At 41.2% G+C, this 17,213-nt stretch overlaps 2 protein-coding genes across 8 annotated transcripts in view; both read right to left on the bottom strand.

Moving 5' to 3' along the window:
- The window catches only part of LOC134287425 (uncharacterized), a 429,578-nt gene extending 427,390 nt beyond the window's left edge, over positions 1-2,188 (bottom strand). Inside the window, exon 1 of the mRNA XM_062849233.1 lies at positions 2,101-2,188. The gene's annotated coding sequence lies outside the window, so the exon portion shown is untranslated. The remainder of the gene's footprint in view (positions 1-2,100) is intronic.
- LOC115262131 (CUGBP Elav-like family member 2) overlaps positions 1-17,213 on the bottom strand; it is a 1,100,715-nt gene that overhangs the window by 624,783 nt on the left and 458,719 nt on the right. The window lies entirely within an intron of this gene.

The raw sequence follows: 17,213 nt of genomic DNA on the forward strand, positions 1-17,213 counted from the left end.
AATAACTGACACATAACTGCAGCTGCAGGATAAATAAGTCAGGTATCATACCTCGACAAGGTATTTATCGGGTAGTCTGGTTTTGAAAATAACTTAGTATGGAAACATTGCCGATTTCTATTTAGGTATTGCAATACCTGATGTCATTATCCACGTGGTATACATAGAATACATACCAGTTATTATTTGAGGTATTTTACCTCTTATGCAGGGCTTCTTCATTCGGGTTGTAGGTATTAGATTTTGCATACCTGAGTTTGGTATTCATTTCATTTATTTAGTTCACATCAAATTCATGATAATACTGAATCAACAATTTGCCGCCATAATACTCGATTTGCAGCTGCAGCTCTCCAACGTCGGTCACGCCCAACACTCGCCAGATCACGCTCCACCTGGTCCGCCCATCGTGCTCTCTGCGCTCCACGCCTTCTTGTACCAACCGGATGGTTAGCAAACACCAACTTTGCAGGGTTGTTGTCCGGCATTCTTGCAACATGCCCTGCCCACCGTATCCTTCCAGCTTTGGCCACTTTCTGGATACTGTGTTCGCCGTAAAGTGCAGCGAGCTCGTGGTTCATCCATCTCCGCCACACACCGTTCTCCTGCACACCGCCGAAGATCGTCCTTAGCACCCGTCGCTCGAAAACTCCGAGTGCTTGCAGGTCCTCCTCGAGCATCGTCCATGTCTCGTGCCCGTAGAGAACCACCGGTCTTATTAACGTCTTGTACATGGTACATTTGGTGCGGGGGTGAATCTTTTTTGACCGCAGTTTCTTCTGGAGCCCATAGTAGGCACGACTTCCACTGATGATGCGCCTTCGTATTTCACGGCTCACGTTATTGTCAGCCGTTAGCAAGGAACCGAGGTAGACGAATTCTTCTACCACCTCGAAAGTATCCCCGTCTATCGTAACATTGCTGCCAGGGCTTGTCCTGTCTCGCTCAGTCCCACCTACCAGCATGTACTTTGTCTTAGCCGCATTCACCACCAGTCCGACCTTTGCTGCTTCACGTTTCAGGCGGGTGTACTGTTCTGCCACCGTTCCAAATGTTCTGGCAATAATATCCATGTCATCCGCAAAACAGACAAATTGGCTGGATTTTGTGAAGATCGTACCCCGGCTGTTGAGCCCGGCTCGTCGCATAACACCTTCCAGGGCGATGTTGAAGAGTAGGCAGGAAAGTCCATCACCTTGTCGTAGTCCCCGTCGAGATTCAAATGAACTGGATAGCTCACCCGAAATCCTTACGCTGTTCTGCACACCGTCCATCGTTGCTCTTATCAGTCTAGTCAGCTTCCCGGGAAAGCTGTTCTCGTCCATAATTTTCCATAGCTCTGTGCGGTCGATACTGTCGTATGCCGCTTTGAAGTCGATGAACAGGTGGTGCGTTGGGACCTGGTATTCACGGCATTTCTGGAGGATTTGCCGTACGGTGAAGATCTGATCCGTTGTCGACCGGCCGTCGATGAAACCGGCTTGGTAACTTCCCACGAACTCATTTACTTTAGGTGAAAGACGACGGAAGATGATCTGGGATAGCACTTTGTAGGCGGCATTCAAAACGGTGATCGCTCGAAAGTTCTCACACATTAACTTGTCGCCTTTCTTGTGGATGGGACAGATTATCCCTTCCTTCCACTCCTCCGGTAGCTGTTCGGTCTCCCAGATCCTGACTACTAACTGGTGCAGACAGGTGGCCAACTTTTCCGGGCCCATCTTGATGAGTTCTGCTGCGATACCGTCCTTACCAGCCGCTTTGTTATTTTTGAGCTGGTGGATGGCATCCTTAACTTCCCTCAGCGTGGGAGTTGGTTCGTTCCCGTCCTCTGCTGCACCAACATAGTCATTTCCTCCGCTGCCTTGGTCCTCCGTGCCTACATTCTCTTCGCCATTCAGGTGCTCGTCAAAGTGCTGCTTCCACCTTTCGATCACCTCACGTTTGTCCGTCAGGAGGCTCCCTTCCTTATCCCTGCATATTTCGGCTTGCGGCACGTAGCCTTTGCGGGATGCGTTGAGCTTCTGGTAGAACTTGCGTGTTTCCTGTGAACGGCACAGCAGTTCCATTTCCTCGCACTCCGCTTCTTCCAGGCGGCACTTTTTCTCCCGGAAGAGACGGGTCTGCTGCTTCCGCTTCTGTCTGTATCGCTCCACATTCTGTCGGGTTCCATGCTGCAGCATTACCGCCCGCGCTGCATCCTTCTCCTCCAGACCCGCTCTGCACTCCTCGTCGAACCAATCGTTTCGTCGACTCCGTTCTACGTACCCGATAGTGCTCTCGGCTGCGTTGTTGATGGCTGCTTTCACTGTACTCCAGCAGTCCTCTAGAGGGGCCACATCGAGCACACCCTCGTCCGGCAACGCTGCCTCGAGATTCTGCGCGTATGCGGTGGCGACATCCGGTTGCTTCAGTCGCTCTAGATCGTACCGGGGCGGCCGCCGGTACTGTACATTGTTAATAACGGAGAGTTTTGGGCGCAGTTTAACCATCACCAGGTAGTGATCGGAGTCGATATTAGCGCCACGATAGGTCCTGACGTCGATAATGTCGGAGAAGTGCCGTCCATCAATCAGAACGTGGTCGATTTGCGATTCCGTTTGTTGTGGTGATCTCCAGGTGTAACGATACGGGAGGCTGTGCTGGAAGAAGGTGCTACGAATGGCCATGTTCTTGGAGGCGGCGAAATCGATGAGGCGTAGGCCATTTTCGTTCGTCAGCTGGTGGGCGCTGAACTTTCCAATCGTCGGTCTGAATTCCTCCTCCTGGCCTACCTGAGCGTTTAGATCCCCTATGATGATCTTGACGTCGTGGTTTGGGCAGCGGTCGTACTCGCGTTCGAGCTGCGCGTAAAATGCGTCTTTGTCATCATCAGTGCTTCCGGAGTGAGGGCTGTGCACGTTTATTATGCTAATGTTGAAGAATCGGCCCTTGATCCTCAACCTGCACATTCTTTCGTCGATCGGCCACCAACCGATCACGCGCCTCTGCATGTCGCCCATCACTATAAAAGCTGTTCCCAGCTCACGTGTGTTGCCGCAACTCTGGTAGATGGTATGATTACCTCTAAACGTTCGCACCATAGATCCTGTCCAACACACCTCCTGCAGCGCTACGATTCCGAACCCGCGGTCCTTCAGTATATCGGCGAGTATGCGGGTGCTCCCGATGAAGTTGAGAGATCTGCAGTTCCACGTACCGACCTTCCAATCGCAAGTCCCTTTTCGTCGCCATTGGTATCGGTTCGCATTCTTCTCTTGTTGATTTTCCGGTGCTAGTCTTTTTTACGGCTGGCTCGCAGGGCCTGACACCAACCCACTAACCCAGGGAGCTGGGCTTACCTTCCCGGAAGCTACGGGTTCTGCATTGGCATTTCCTCCAACTACAGTGCTAAATAACTAGGCTCGAGCGCCAGTCTTCGCCGGGGGTGGTGTTTTTAATGGGCGCCCAGGAGATAATATTTTACCTGAGCTTCCACCCGAGTTTGGTATTCTACAGCTATTTTCTCCTGCTCGGGATGCGCTATGCTTTCCGAAATCTTGACGAATCTTCTAGGTCATCTGAAAAAAAGTAAAGTATTATTTTATTTTACAATTTGTGGTATTCGCGCAAAAGTTTATTACAGGAGTTTTCCACAAATTTTCTCCATAGGTTCTCCCTAGTATACCGCAGATCTTTCTATAATTTCCTCGAGAAATTTTCGGAAATTTTTACAAGAGTTCCTCCCAGGATACAGTTTCTTGTGGATTCATCCTGAAGTTTCACTTGAGATTTCTCTCGGAGTCTCTCCAAGTACTTTTTCTTGTACATTCCTTCCGGTGTTGCAGAGCGGTCTTGCAGAATGTTTTAGAATTAAACTGGACTTTCTCCCAAAATTTAATTCCGTTGTTCATTGTCCGTTGTCCATTGGATATCAGTTTTGAGATTTGTGCAGGAATTTTGTTGATATTTCTTATTCTTTTCGTGATTCTTCTCAGTATTTTTACAGGAATTCTTGCAGTGATGATGCAGTAAATGATTTTCCCGGGGTTACACCCACAGTTCTTCTCGGTATCCTTGCCGGACTTTGGGTTTTTATCTAATAGTTGTTTCCGGATTTCTTGTAGAGGGTTTTGTAGAAATTTTACTCGGAGTATCTTTTGGGATAATAATTCTCGGAGAAAATTCAGGTAAAATCTTGCGAGAAATTCCGGGAAGACCTATTGCAGAAATCTAGAAAAATTTCGGAATAATTTCGAAAGTGGACATCTAGGAAAAGAAGTGTGGAAGTATTCCCAGGTTGAAATATTAAACTTATTCTAGGAGGATATCTGAAAACCTCAAAGAGACATCTCGTGAGAAGATTTGCGCGAAATTTCGGAAATCCTAGAAAACTCCCTTCGAGAAGTTGATGGAAGGACTTCTGCAGAAATCTCGCATGATGCCCAGGAGAAATTGTTGAGAACTGTTTTTTTTCCCTCATCTGTAGAGCCTTTTAACCACTGCGTCCATTATTTAGGAATATTGTGGTATGACCCATATTTAATTTGGTGCTAGTCAAGTATCCTGTCACAATTGAGCTGTGATGGACAATGGTTGATGTAACACCTGATCCCAACTAGGCACAACTCGTTTTATAAAGTTTATTACCCTGTTGGGATTACTTCTCCAAATTTCCAAGGGCTCTAGAAACCCTTTACCAAATATCGCCAATCTGTGATGGTACAGCACTCCGCAGTTGCAGAGTAAATGCTCGGCAGTTTCGTTTTCCGTTTGACAGAAACGACACTCGGAGGATTGGATTTTTCCAATCTTACTTAGATGATATTTACTCGGGCAGTGGCCAGTCATCAGACCAGTAATTACCCTGAGATCTCTTTTGTTTAGATTCAGTATGGACCTGGCTTTTTCTGCACTGGGTTTTATGAACCTTTTTGCTTGCTTGGATGTATCCGTGGCATTCCAATTAGATTCTACCGTGGACATTTCCCAAGTTTTTAGTTTCATCCGAAAAGCACACTCAGGAACTCCACAGAAAGGTTCAGGGCCTACAAAGCTTGATGCCGCACCCTGTCTAGCTAAATTGTCGGCGTTTTCATTTCCCTGAATTCCACAATGACCGGGCACCCAGTATAAAGTTACCTCGTTCCTACTGGCCAATTGCTTCAGAGAAATAATGCATTCCCACACTAGCTTTGATTGACACGTGAAAGCTTTTAGCGCATTTAGAGCCGCCTGACTGTCCGAAAAAATACAGATCTTGGCAAATCTATAATTTCTTTTCAGACAAATGTTGGCACACTCTAGAATGGCTTGAACTTCCGCTTGAAATACAGTGGGACTGCATCCCATTGGTATAGCCTTACTGATACCGGGGCCAAAAACACCAGCTCCAGTATTTTCTCCCATCTTGGACCCATCAGTATAAAATACAATAGAACCTGGACGTAAACTTGGCCCACCAGCATCCCAAACATAGCGACATAGTTTCACCACTTTGAAGGGAACATCATAGTTGGTCTTCGTTATCATCCAATCTTCTACTGTTTTTATGTCCATGTTTAATTTGAAGTCTTTGATGATCCTCAAATGTCCAGCAAGATCCCCGTCTAGGACTTTATTGTAACGTATAAACTGCAGGGCACTTTTTGCCGCTTGTAGTTTAACAAATTGATGCAATGGCAGTAAATTAAGAAGGGCATCCAAAGCAACTGATGGAGTGCTTTTCATTGCTCCTGTCATAGATATACATGCAAGTCTTTGTAACTTACTTAGCTTCTTTTGACAGGTTATCTCATTTGTTTTGGGCCACCAAACAAGTGAAGCATAAGTAATCTTAGGCCGGACTATTGCAGCATAGATCCAGTGAATCATGTTAGGTCTAAGACCCAAGGTTTTTCCTAAGGCTTTGCTGCAAACCCAAAGGGCATTGGTACCCTTGGTTAAAACATTGTTTAAATGAGAATTCCAATTCAGTCTTTTGTCCAAAGTTACTGAGAACTGTTGAACCATAGGAGAAATTATTTAAGGAGCTTTTAGCTATATTTTGGACGAAACTCCGGAAAGAATTTAGAGAAAAACTCTGGAAGCATATGGGGAAAACCTTTGAAAGGAATCCCGAAAAGTACTGCTGAAGAGACCCCATGAAAACTCCTGCAGAAATCTTGAGAAGAGCTCTCAAAGAAATCCCGGAAGTAACACCGAAAAATCTCCGAAAGAACTTTGCAAACTCCTAGAGAAATCCAGAAAAAAAAATGCAGGTAAAGAATATAATGGACGATTTGCGGTTTAAATTCAAGGAGGAATCTCGGATGGAATTCAAAGAAGATTCTTTGGTATAAACTTGAGAGAAATCATAGGAATTTTGGAACAAATATCGGCTTAATCTCCACGAAAATTCCTATTACAAACTATAAAAACATTCCCAATCCTTGAAATAATTCTTCAGATCTTTGGTTTCTTAAGATTTTCAGTACCCATCGGAATAGCCAGGATAACCGGTGCTGGGCGTTTTTTACGAAATTCGTGATTTCCAGGTTTTCGTAGATTTTTCATCGGTATCTACACGTCACTACATCACCAGTAGTAACTTTTGGGGCTAACAACTGAAAAATTATGGTCAATACTTTACTGACTATTCTGTTTACCAAATGCTTTGTTTGTAGTATATGTTTCTATGTTGAAGTGCAGTAAACGCATTTTTATTCAAGCTAACTGCTCCACAAGTAATATTTACTACCTACCAAATGTATGGTATTTTATTTGTATGACCCAAGTTGAGGTCACTTGCAATCTCAAAGTCATTAAGTTGATTTCATAAGGCCACAAAACATTTTAAAGAAGTGACTATTATTTGTCTTAAAGTGTTAACATTGTTGATAATTAATGGTAAGTTTCCCAGTTTCCAAGTAGAGCGCTCAAGTAAAATTCCTCCTTTTTCCGTAAGTAATTTTGACATTTGTTTAACCGCCAGCATTTTTACGAAACGATGCTGTAAGAAGGATGTGAAGAAAAGGGCACTGCATACGGCGGTTGCTAGATAAATTGTTCGTTGTTCGTGTGGCGTTTCGTGACCTTGTTGTTTACGATTTGGACTTCAATTTCTATCGCTGGCAAGCGGTGGTATTCTTGATTTGGTCCTGGTAAACGACACGGCGCTGCCAGTCTGTCTCCTTTCCGAAGCTGTCGAATCGCTCGTTGTAACCGATACCGCGCACCCAGCGATAGAAATTGATGTTGCGATGTCTCTACCGGTTGAGTACGAGCAAGTTTCTGACGGTGCGTCTTTCGATTTCCGTCGTGCTGATTATGAAATGCTCACCAACGACCTCTTATCTATTGATTGGCGCTTTTTGGACTCGGAACGTGACCTGGATGACATGGTGGAATTATTCAGCAATGAAGTTCGTCGGATTATTGAGCGGTGTGTTCCACTTCAGCGTCCTCCGTTGAAGCCACCCTGGACAAACCGATATCTTCGTAAGTTGAAGCGGCGAAGAAGGTCAGCACTTCGGAAATATAGGCGTAACCGTTCTACACAGCTGAAACGTTGCTTCGTGGTTGCCAGTAACAAGTACACTAGCTACAATCGTCTTTCATACGCTCGATATGTTGACCGCGTTCAGAGGAATCTCCGACTACATCCGAAACGTTTTTGGTCCTTTGTGAAGTCTAAGCGCAAGGAAGATGGACTACCGACTGTAATGCACTATGGGGATTCTTCTGTGGAGACTGCTGCTGAGAAATGTAACCTCTTTGCGCAACACTTCAAGGCTGCCTTCTCGAGTGTCGATGTTACACCTGCACTTGTCGCTGAAGCAATTCGTGATACTCCATCGGACGTAATCGATTTCGGTGTATTTGATGTTAATGACGGACACGTTATCGGGGCTATCCGAAAGCTGAAATACTCTACATCGCCCGGACCTGATGGCATCCCGTCATCTTTATTGAAAAGGTGTTCCGCTGCTTTTTTAACGCCGCTGATGAAGCTGTTCAACCGCTCACTACAGCAAGGAACCTTTCCGACCAGTTGGAAGACTTCCTTCCTTTCTCCTGTTTTCAAGAAGGGCGACAAGCGGAATATAGCCAATTATAGAGGGATAACATCTTTAACTGCATGCTCGAAAGTATTTGAGATTATCGTGAAAAACATGCTTTTCGAATCTTGCAAGAACTACATTTCCACGGCTCAACATGGCTTTTTCCCGAAACGATCAGTGGCTACTAATCTCGTCGAATTCACTTCACTCTGTATTCGTTCAATGGATGCTGGAAAACAAGTGGACGTGATATATACGGATTTCAAATCAGCGTTTGATCGAGTGAACCATTGCATGCTGCTCAATAAGCTCAGAAAACTTGGAATGTCAGATGGTTTTGTCCGATGGTTTAACTCGTATCTGTCTGGTCGGTCTATGAAAGTGCGTATCGGCTGGAATCATTCGGATTCTATTACCATTCCCTCTGGAGTACCACAGGGAAGCAATCTCGGACCGCTTTTATTTTCGCTGTTTATCAACGACGTAGCGTATGTACTGCCCCGTGGCGAACGCATTTTCTATGCGGACGACGTGAAGATTTTCATCGTGATCACCTGCATTGAAGACTGTGTGGCATTACAGGCAGCGTTAAGCTCTTTTGAATGCTGGAGCAGGCGTAATGGTTTAGAACTCTGCGTGGGAAAATGCATTGCTATAACGTTTTGCAGAAAAAGGAATCCAATTCTTCATGACTACTCCTTATCAGGTGAAACGCTGGAACGTAGAAATGAAATTAAGGATCTTGGAGTGATTCTGGATACGGAGATGACTTTCAGGCCTCACTACGATGATGTGCTTTCTAGAGCAAATAAACAGCTGGGCTTTATGTTTAAGATTGCTGATGGCTTTCGTGATCCTTTATGCCTTAAATCGCTATACTGCGCTTTAGTTCGCTCCATTCTGGAATCAGCAGTAGTAGTTTGGTGCCCATATAGTCAGAATTGGATCGACCGTTTTGAGGCTGTTCAGCGAAAGTTTGTGCGATTAGCGCTTCGGAGTCTTCCCTGGCGTGACGCTGTTCATCTTCCGCCGTATGAGCACCGGTGTATGCTGTTAGGGTTGGAAACTTTAGCGAGTAGGAGGTCGTCAATGCAATCCAATTTCATTGGGAAACTTTTGAACGGTGAGATTGATGCTCCTTCTTTACTGTCAGAGCTCCGTATATATGTTCCAGAACGACCACTACGGCGCCGCAATTTCCTACATTTGGATCCACGTAATAGTCGATACGGACAACATGATCCCATTAGGTTTATGATTTTAAATTTTAACAATGTATTTGAACAGTTTGACTTTCATTGATGTGTTTCGTTAGATTTTTTGTTCTTTTATAATGTTAGCATTAGTTAGATAAGTTGTGTCGTAAGGACTGTTCATTTTATAAAGAGGACACCTTATTTGTGTGATATCTTTTTTATTTTTCAATAAAATCATTATCGGTTTTTTGCATAAATTCCCATAGCTATTCTACAGTGTTGGAAAAATATAACATTATACAAATTGTCCTTAGTGATGGAACTGGAGCGGTTTTCGTTAAAACTCAGTAAGAACCAATTTCTCAAAATTCTACATAACTTTCCACATACATAACTTTTAAATTTTTATGAACTTTTCAATATGTTGGAATCTAATACTATTCTACTAAAGGTAGAACGTAATAGTTGGTCAATAATAATGCACCAAGCATTATACAGCTTGATATAGTAAGTTGCCTTGTTATCAATGAAATTGATAAAACATACTTATTTAAGTCCAGTGATGCAATAACACTACGGATTCAGTTCAAAATTTGTCCAGTATAGAAGAGAATCGCATTCTAAATTATACCGAAGAAAAATATGCTTTAAAGTACATTCTTCATCATAAATTTAATCCTTAATTATGGCCATAGTGAAAAATTTCATATTTTTTGCCCCATAAATGCAAGTTTTCGATTCTAGAGAAGCTTATTATTATTTATTTTCAGCAAGGCTTGATCCTATGTGATTATATACCTTATTTGAAAATAACTACATGTAAAGTTTTATTTTCGACATCATTGTTATGTTGTATTTGCAATGGGTTACATCGTTATTTAGAAGAACCTTCAAAGAACGAAGCTGTTTTTCCTCCGGTAACTGCCATGAAGCACAGTAACCAAGCCAACAATGCTATCAAGAAGCGGTTTTCTGCATTTGAAATTGCATTATTAGTACTTTCGGCTAGATCCATTGAAAACATTCAAAATTTAATATTCTCATATTTTTTGTTTAACAAATAAATTTTGTTCTGAAAATCGAGACCAACTTGTAACTTTAATATCTCAACAACTAATATTCCGATTAGGTCTATATTTTGCCAGAATATGTATCACTCATACTGCTGCAGTATGGCAAACACTTTTATGAAATTAAAAACGATACACCGATGTTTTACAGTAATTTTGTGTTTATCTTTAGTTTTTGGGGATCGAAAAATTGACCTCTCCTAACACTTTGCCACATTTCTATGAAGTCCAACAATTTTAACCCAATTTAATTATAGTTATTATCTGCTAATATAATGTACTGAACAACCAACCAAGGCTGCTCAAATTTGAACTACGCGTATTCTTTTTATAGCCTTGCAAAGTTGTCCTCTTTATAAAATGAACAGTCCTTATATGTAATTAATTGTAATTTTTTGTCATGTATTACTTCAAAGATGCGGGTTTTTACGCCTGATTAGGGCTTTTCCCAGCCACACTTCATTAAGATCCAAGTAGATCAGATGAAGAGAAACAATAAATAAATAAATAAATAGAAAAGGTGTTTAAGAATAACCGAAAACGTACTGATTATCTTTAAAGTGCCACTGCTTCCCGGATCTTCTAGCCAACTACCATTAGGCTGTCCTTTCCCTTCTAATGCCAATTTTGTTCGTTTCCTCAGGAAGTGTGATTGAAATTTAAATTTAATTTTTGCGCGCGTATGGGGAAAATCCAGATAGTGAGATTTCAACGCCACGGTGTCAAAATCTCGATTATTATCGAACTTTCATGTACCTCGGATTTTTCTTCGGAAATTGTTAGTATTTGGGCTATATATTCATAATCGGAAGACGAGAAAATATTTTATCGGTGAAAATTTTCCCATACATTTTGTATGGGACGTTTTTTGGTTAAAATCAGTATTTAATTAATTTTAGTATGGAAAATAGCCAAAAACTTAGATAAAACAAAATTTCCCCGATGTAATATTTTAAAACTTTCCAATTATAAAGTATAGCCAAAATGCTGACTTTCTGTGAAGAAAGATCCGAGGTACATGGCAGTTCGATAATAATAGAAATTTTGACACCGTGCAACGGAGTTCCAAGGGAAATGCTGATGAGAGACGCTGGGATTCTGAGGGAACTTTTAATGGGTGTGTGAAGAATTAGCCTAAGTTAAAATTCACAAATGAAAAGAAATTAAAAAAAACTTTAATGGTATTACAGCGAGAACTATGGTTGGATACTAATTATAAATTCTGCAATATTGGAGTTCGGACTACGGTGGGAGGAATGCGGCTGGGACTCTGACGGTTACCTTGTGGAGTTTTAGATGAAATACGAGGTAGGACAAAGCTTCACGGGGAATTTAATGAAGATCCACGAAAGATTCTTTGTGATGAATCTTTTGGCATTCCGTACGAAGGTTTTTCTTTGGAGTTTCACAGAAAGTCCTCTTGAAATTCTTCCAGATGTTCCACCGAAAAATCCACCAGAAGTTCGCAGGGGATTCTTATAAAATGTCTCTGAGATTTTCATTAGAAGTTCTACAAAAAATCCCTCCGTGAGTTCCTTCTAATTCAGGATTTATTTATTTTGTTTTTTTTTTTAATTTTGGGATCTTCTAGGACTTCCTTCAGAGTTTTCTCCAGAGGTGTTTCCTAAGATTCTACCAGGAGTTTTTTCGAACTATTCTACTATAATTTCATCCGGGATTTCTTAAGTATTTTTTATCCGGAGTTCACTCAGATATTTATTCGGAGATTGCCGCAGGAATTCCTTCCCGGATCATTTCAGGAGTTTCTTCTAGGATTTCTATAGGAATTCATTCTTAGACTCGTCCTGGAGTTCTTTCAGTGATTCTTCCAGGATTTCTTTCTAAGATACAACTTTTTGAGATTCATCTAGGTTTTCTCTGGACGTTTCTCATGTGAATCCTCAAAGAATTCCTTTTGTAATTCCTCTAGCTTCTTCCGGGATTCCTCCAGGAACTCCTTCTAGGTTTCCTCTAGGAGTAAATTTCCTTTCCAGACTCCTGGAAACTAAGTCAAGGTTCTTCCAGGAGTTCCTTCTAAGATTTGTCCAATAATTTATCCAGGATATCCTTCCGGGATTCCTCCAAGAACTTCTACTGGGATTCCTTGCAGATTACATATTCTGGAATTCATTCTGGAAGTTTCTTAAATTTTGCTCATGGAAATACTCCAGAAGTTTTTTTTTATTCTTTATGGAAGTACTCCAAGACTTGCTCTTGAGTTCCTTATAAAATTCCTCCAACAGCTTCTTAAGGAATATCTCCAGAAGTTTTGCAGGGAATATCTACACGAGCGATTTCAGAGATTCTTTCAATAGTTTCTTCCCAGATAAAAATCTGAAGACATTCCAAAAGGTTCTGGAGAAATCATAAAAAAAACTCGTGAAAGAATCCCTGAAAGAACTTCTAGAATAATTTCATAGGAATCTTCTGGAGGAATCTCGGAAGGAATTTCTAGAGAATTCCATGAAGGAATCTCTGAAGGAATCCCGTATGGAGTTACAGGAGTAATCCTGGAGAGAACTCCTGGAAGTTCTGAACAAATCCTAAACAAATTGCTGGAATAATATCTGAGGGAACTCCCTTAGGTATCCCAGAAAGAACTCCTGGAGCAATCCTGAATTAATTTCGAGAGAGATCTAGGGTGGAATTTCTGGAGAAATCCCAAGCAGAAATTCTGAGGGAATCCCAGAGCAATTCTCGTAGGGATCTCGGAACGAATTCCTGGAACTCAGAAAGATTTCATAATAAAATGGTAAATGACTATTTTTTTTAACGGGAATAGTGTATTACCTAAAGCTAATACTATACAAATTTCATCAAAATCGGTTGAATATTGGTGGAGATATCGTTGAAACAAGAATTTTGCCATTTGAGAAGTTTGAGCAAACGAACGTTTTAAAAAATATCACTTCTTCACCGTTATAGCTCTAGATTCAAAAATACTGAACCGATTTCAATCAAAACTGTTCTGTATGTAAAGTATACATGTAGAAATATTGTGTAAAAATTTCATTCAATTTGATCTAGCCGTAATAAAGTTATAGCCGTATGTGGTACAAAGTCACAATAAGCAAAAATGTTTTTTTTTGTATCGTGACATTCACACAGTTATAACTTGAAAAGTTTTCAAGCAATTTGGCCAAGAACAGTTTTTATAATGGTTTTACAGTTTTAAATGCTAATAAAAATTGGAACAGTCATGACAGTTGTACAAACAAAGTAGTCTCTCTCTCTCTTCTTGGCGTAACGTCCTCTCACTGGGACAAAGCCTGCTTCTCAGCTTAGTGTTCAATGAGCACTTCCACAGTTTTTAACTGAGAGCTTCCTCTGCCAATGACCATTTTGCATGTGTATATCATGTGGCAGGCACGAAGATACTCTATGCCCAAGGAAGTCAAGGAAATTTCCTTTACGAAAAGATCCTGGACCGACCGGGAATCGAACCCGTCACCCTCAGCATGGTCATGCTGAATACCCGTGCGTTTACCGCCTCGGCTATATGGGCCCTTACAAACAAAGTAGTACACACGGAATAAAATGGTTAAAATGTACCTAAAGTATGCCTTGAAGCGATTTAAGTTTTGAATACTAGAAAAACGTATTGAACCGATTTTAAGATTTTTTTTACCAGTTTATTGATACTCTGTTAAGAACTTCGGGTCAAATTTTCAGACGTCTTGACGAGTTACATCAAAATTATAGCCTTTACAATTTTTAAAATGGATGAAAATTTTTTCTAAAATCTTATTTTATGATATTACCAATATCTGCGCCAATACCAAACTGAATTTGTTGTCATTGTTATGGTATTAGCTACACATTATATATTATTCCTGATCAAAAAAATATTTGATTTTGTGAACGCAATCAAAAGCTATACATTATTTTCTGTGTCCAAATTTCATCGAATACAGTCTTTACTTCTCATGGTTCTAGTGCACCATAGAACATTTTATTCAACAAACGAAATGAAATGATTATGATGCAACAGTTTTTAGAATCATTGTCTCCTCATCAGCTAAACTCAAATGCTATTTCAATAGTCGAACTATTTATATACAATTCAGTTTTGGGGTGTCCTTATAAATTTTAAACTACGTAACGGCAAATTATTCAACCTCAAGAAATTCAATCTCGTGTTCAGATGCAGCCATGCTGAGGGACGACGGAGCACAAATTATAGAGAGACGCGGCTAAATACTAATGCACACTGTGAACGCGCAGGCGCGAAAGAAGAAACACAAAGAAAGAGAAATGTCCCTTTTACTCACGGAATAATACATCGACATATTATTCCGTACGGAAAATCAACAACATGACTGACAGCATCGCATGACAGTGCCATCTGTTGGCAAATCTTTCCAGCTATGAATTACTTATCAACTGCGAACGCCTAAGTAATTTTGATTGCAAAAGTTTTACGTGAGCATTACTTGTCCTATCCTTTTACACAGTACTTATCAAGTGGAAACTAGCCATAAGGATCGAACAGGCACGCGTTCTGAAAGGTTAGAGAACGAAGCTGTTTTGACTCCGGTAATCGCCATGAAGCACAATAATCAAGCCAGCAATGCTATCAATAAGTGGATATTTGCATTTGAAATTAAATTATTCATACATTTGCATAGATGCATTTTCATACCTTCTTGTTTAACAAATAAATTGTATTCTGAAAATCGAGTCGAGAGAATTTAAGGAGGTGTTATTAAGGAAATCTCAGAATAAAATCCTAGCGGAAACCTGGTATTCCTTCAAAAATCAACCCCTTTTAGGATTTTTGAGGGAGTTTCTTTAAGAGTCAATCATTTTGAGAATTCATTGAAACTCGATCAGAAATTCTTTTAAGTGTTCTTCATTAGATTCTTTCATGGAGTTCCATCTGGAGTTCCTTGAGAAGTTCTTTCGTGGATTACTCAAGGAGTTTCAACTTCTGAGGATTCCTCCTTTTGAGGATTCCATCTTCTCATATTCCTGCAGGAGCTCTTTCTGTGATTCTCCAGTAGTTTCTTCTGGAATCTCTGTATCAGTTCTTTTTTAGAGTTTCTCCAGGAATTCCTTCTATGATTCGTTCCTAGCTTCATCCAGAATCTCCTTTCACGATTCCTACAGGAATTCCATTCAACATTCCTCCAGGAGTTTTTCTGGATTTTTTCCAGAAATTCTTTGTGCGATTCGACTAGGATTTTTTTCCTGGATTCTTTCTCAGGAACTCCTTCACTGATTCGTATGGGAGTTTTTCCTATGTTTTATGCAGGAGCTCATCCTGGGAATCCTCCTGGAATTCTTGTTGGGAGGCCTTCCTGAATTTCTCAAGGAATTCGTTATGCAATTCCTGCTTATTCTTCTTGAATTCCCCTGATAGATTTACTCCATGAGTTTTATATGGAATTATTCTATGAGTTTATTATAAAATTCCTACTTATTAAGGAATCCACAAGTTTTCTAAGCCTAGGAGAACTCTCTGTCGTTTCGTGAACTTCGTGAAATAGTAATGCATGGTGGGGTTTCCCAGAATAATTAATTATTAGGCGCGATAGTGAAGTCATGGGGCTTACCAATGTGTGGACGCTGAAATTCTAAAATCTGGTTTTACAATGACAGCACTGCTAACATGCATGTTTCGTCCAATAACGTCGTAGTCAAGACTTTAAATAGAAAAAGGCATTCACAATTACCTGTTCATTACAAGACATAGAATTAAATCCTTTAACATCTACTAGAAAGAAATTGTCATCCCTCAGTGATAATGCTCTCCGAAAATGGAGCGACCTGCCACAACCGGATAGCGATCGTTTTAGCCCCCTTTGTAGAACATTAATCCTCCCCAGCCTCAAGGCACCACCATCAACTTCTCGAATCAAGTACAATGAACTGTTTTCGTTCCCTTTCTGTCCTAGCACCGCCGGATGGGACAACTATCGCAGCTGCAGCATCAGTAGCAGCCGAGAAAGGTTGCCTGCGGTTATCGCCATCAGCACTGCTGGTTCACAGCGACGGCTACCCGACCGACCAGCAGCATCCGCTGCAGACACGATTTCCGCAAATTTTTCCAAGCTCTACGTGCGTCTGCTGCAGCCATGGAGCTACGTCTCTGCTGCCGGGCCGAGCGACGACGCCGGAATTTAGTCTGAAATTTTTGGATCACCATCGTCGGAACCAAGAATGCGCGTCTAGAGTGGGACAAGCCAGGGCCAACCGACCAACGACGACGACGACGACGGAAAATGCATGAGCTAACCGATTGCTAGATACTTTCCAGTCAGTATCCTAGTGAAAAACAAACAGAGGTGTCTAGGGGTACATAGGAGAGGTGTTACTACTGAAACTTCTGAGATCTTTTATGTTTTAATTTTTTAGTATAGTATAGTATAGTATAGTATAGTATAGTATAGTATAGTATAGTATAGTATAGTATAGTATAGTATAGTAGAACTCAATATCCAATCCACTAACTTTTGTCCCTTATCTTATATTTTCTATCTTCAGTCTGATCTACTTCTTATCCTTCTCTATCTCATGGTTTTCTTTTTTTCTGTCTTCTTCTTGTTTTTCTTTCTTGTATTTTCTTCTTTCTGGATCTACTTGTGTTTGTTTCTCTCTTGAAATTAATTTTCTTTGAGCACTTATTAATTGGAGGGCTTCTGAACCCCTACCGACTGTCATATAAAGACGCTCATGATCAAAAAAGCACTCCGAAAAAGTGAAATTGCAAACGAGGAGATTGGGCCGTTCGTAGACAATTGGTGAGAAAAGGGAGGGTGACCAGACACTAGTAGCCTACATAAATCATAATCCGGCGACAGCTGGTTCTGAACTATCGCTCTATGGCTGGCTTGTAGCTAGGCAGCGGGCGGATGTGCTTGGCTCGGCGTCGTTGGCAGCAGCGTTGAGAAAACACATTCCGACAAGACAATGGATTGCGCTTG

The sequence above is a fragment of the Aedes albopictus genome, chromosome 2 (assembly GCF_035046485.1).
Source record: "Aedes albopictus strain Foshan chromosome 2, AalbF5, whole genome shotgun sequence".
Taxonomy (NCBI): Eukaryota; Metazoa; Arthropoda; class Insecta; order Diptera; family Culicidae; genus Aedes; species Aedes albopictus.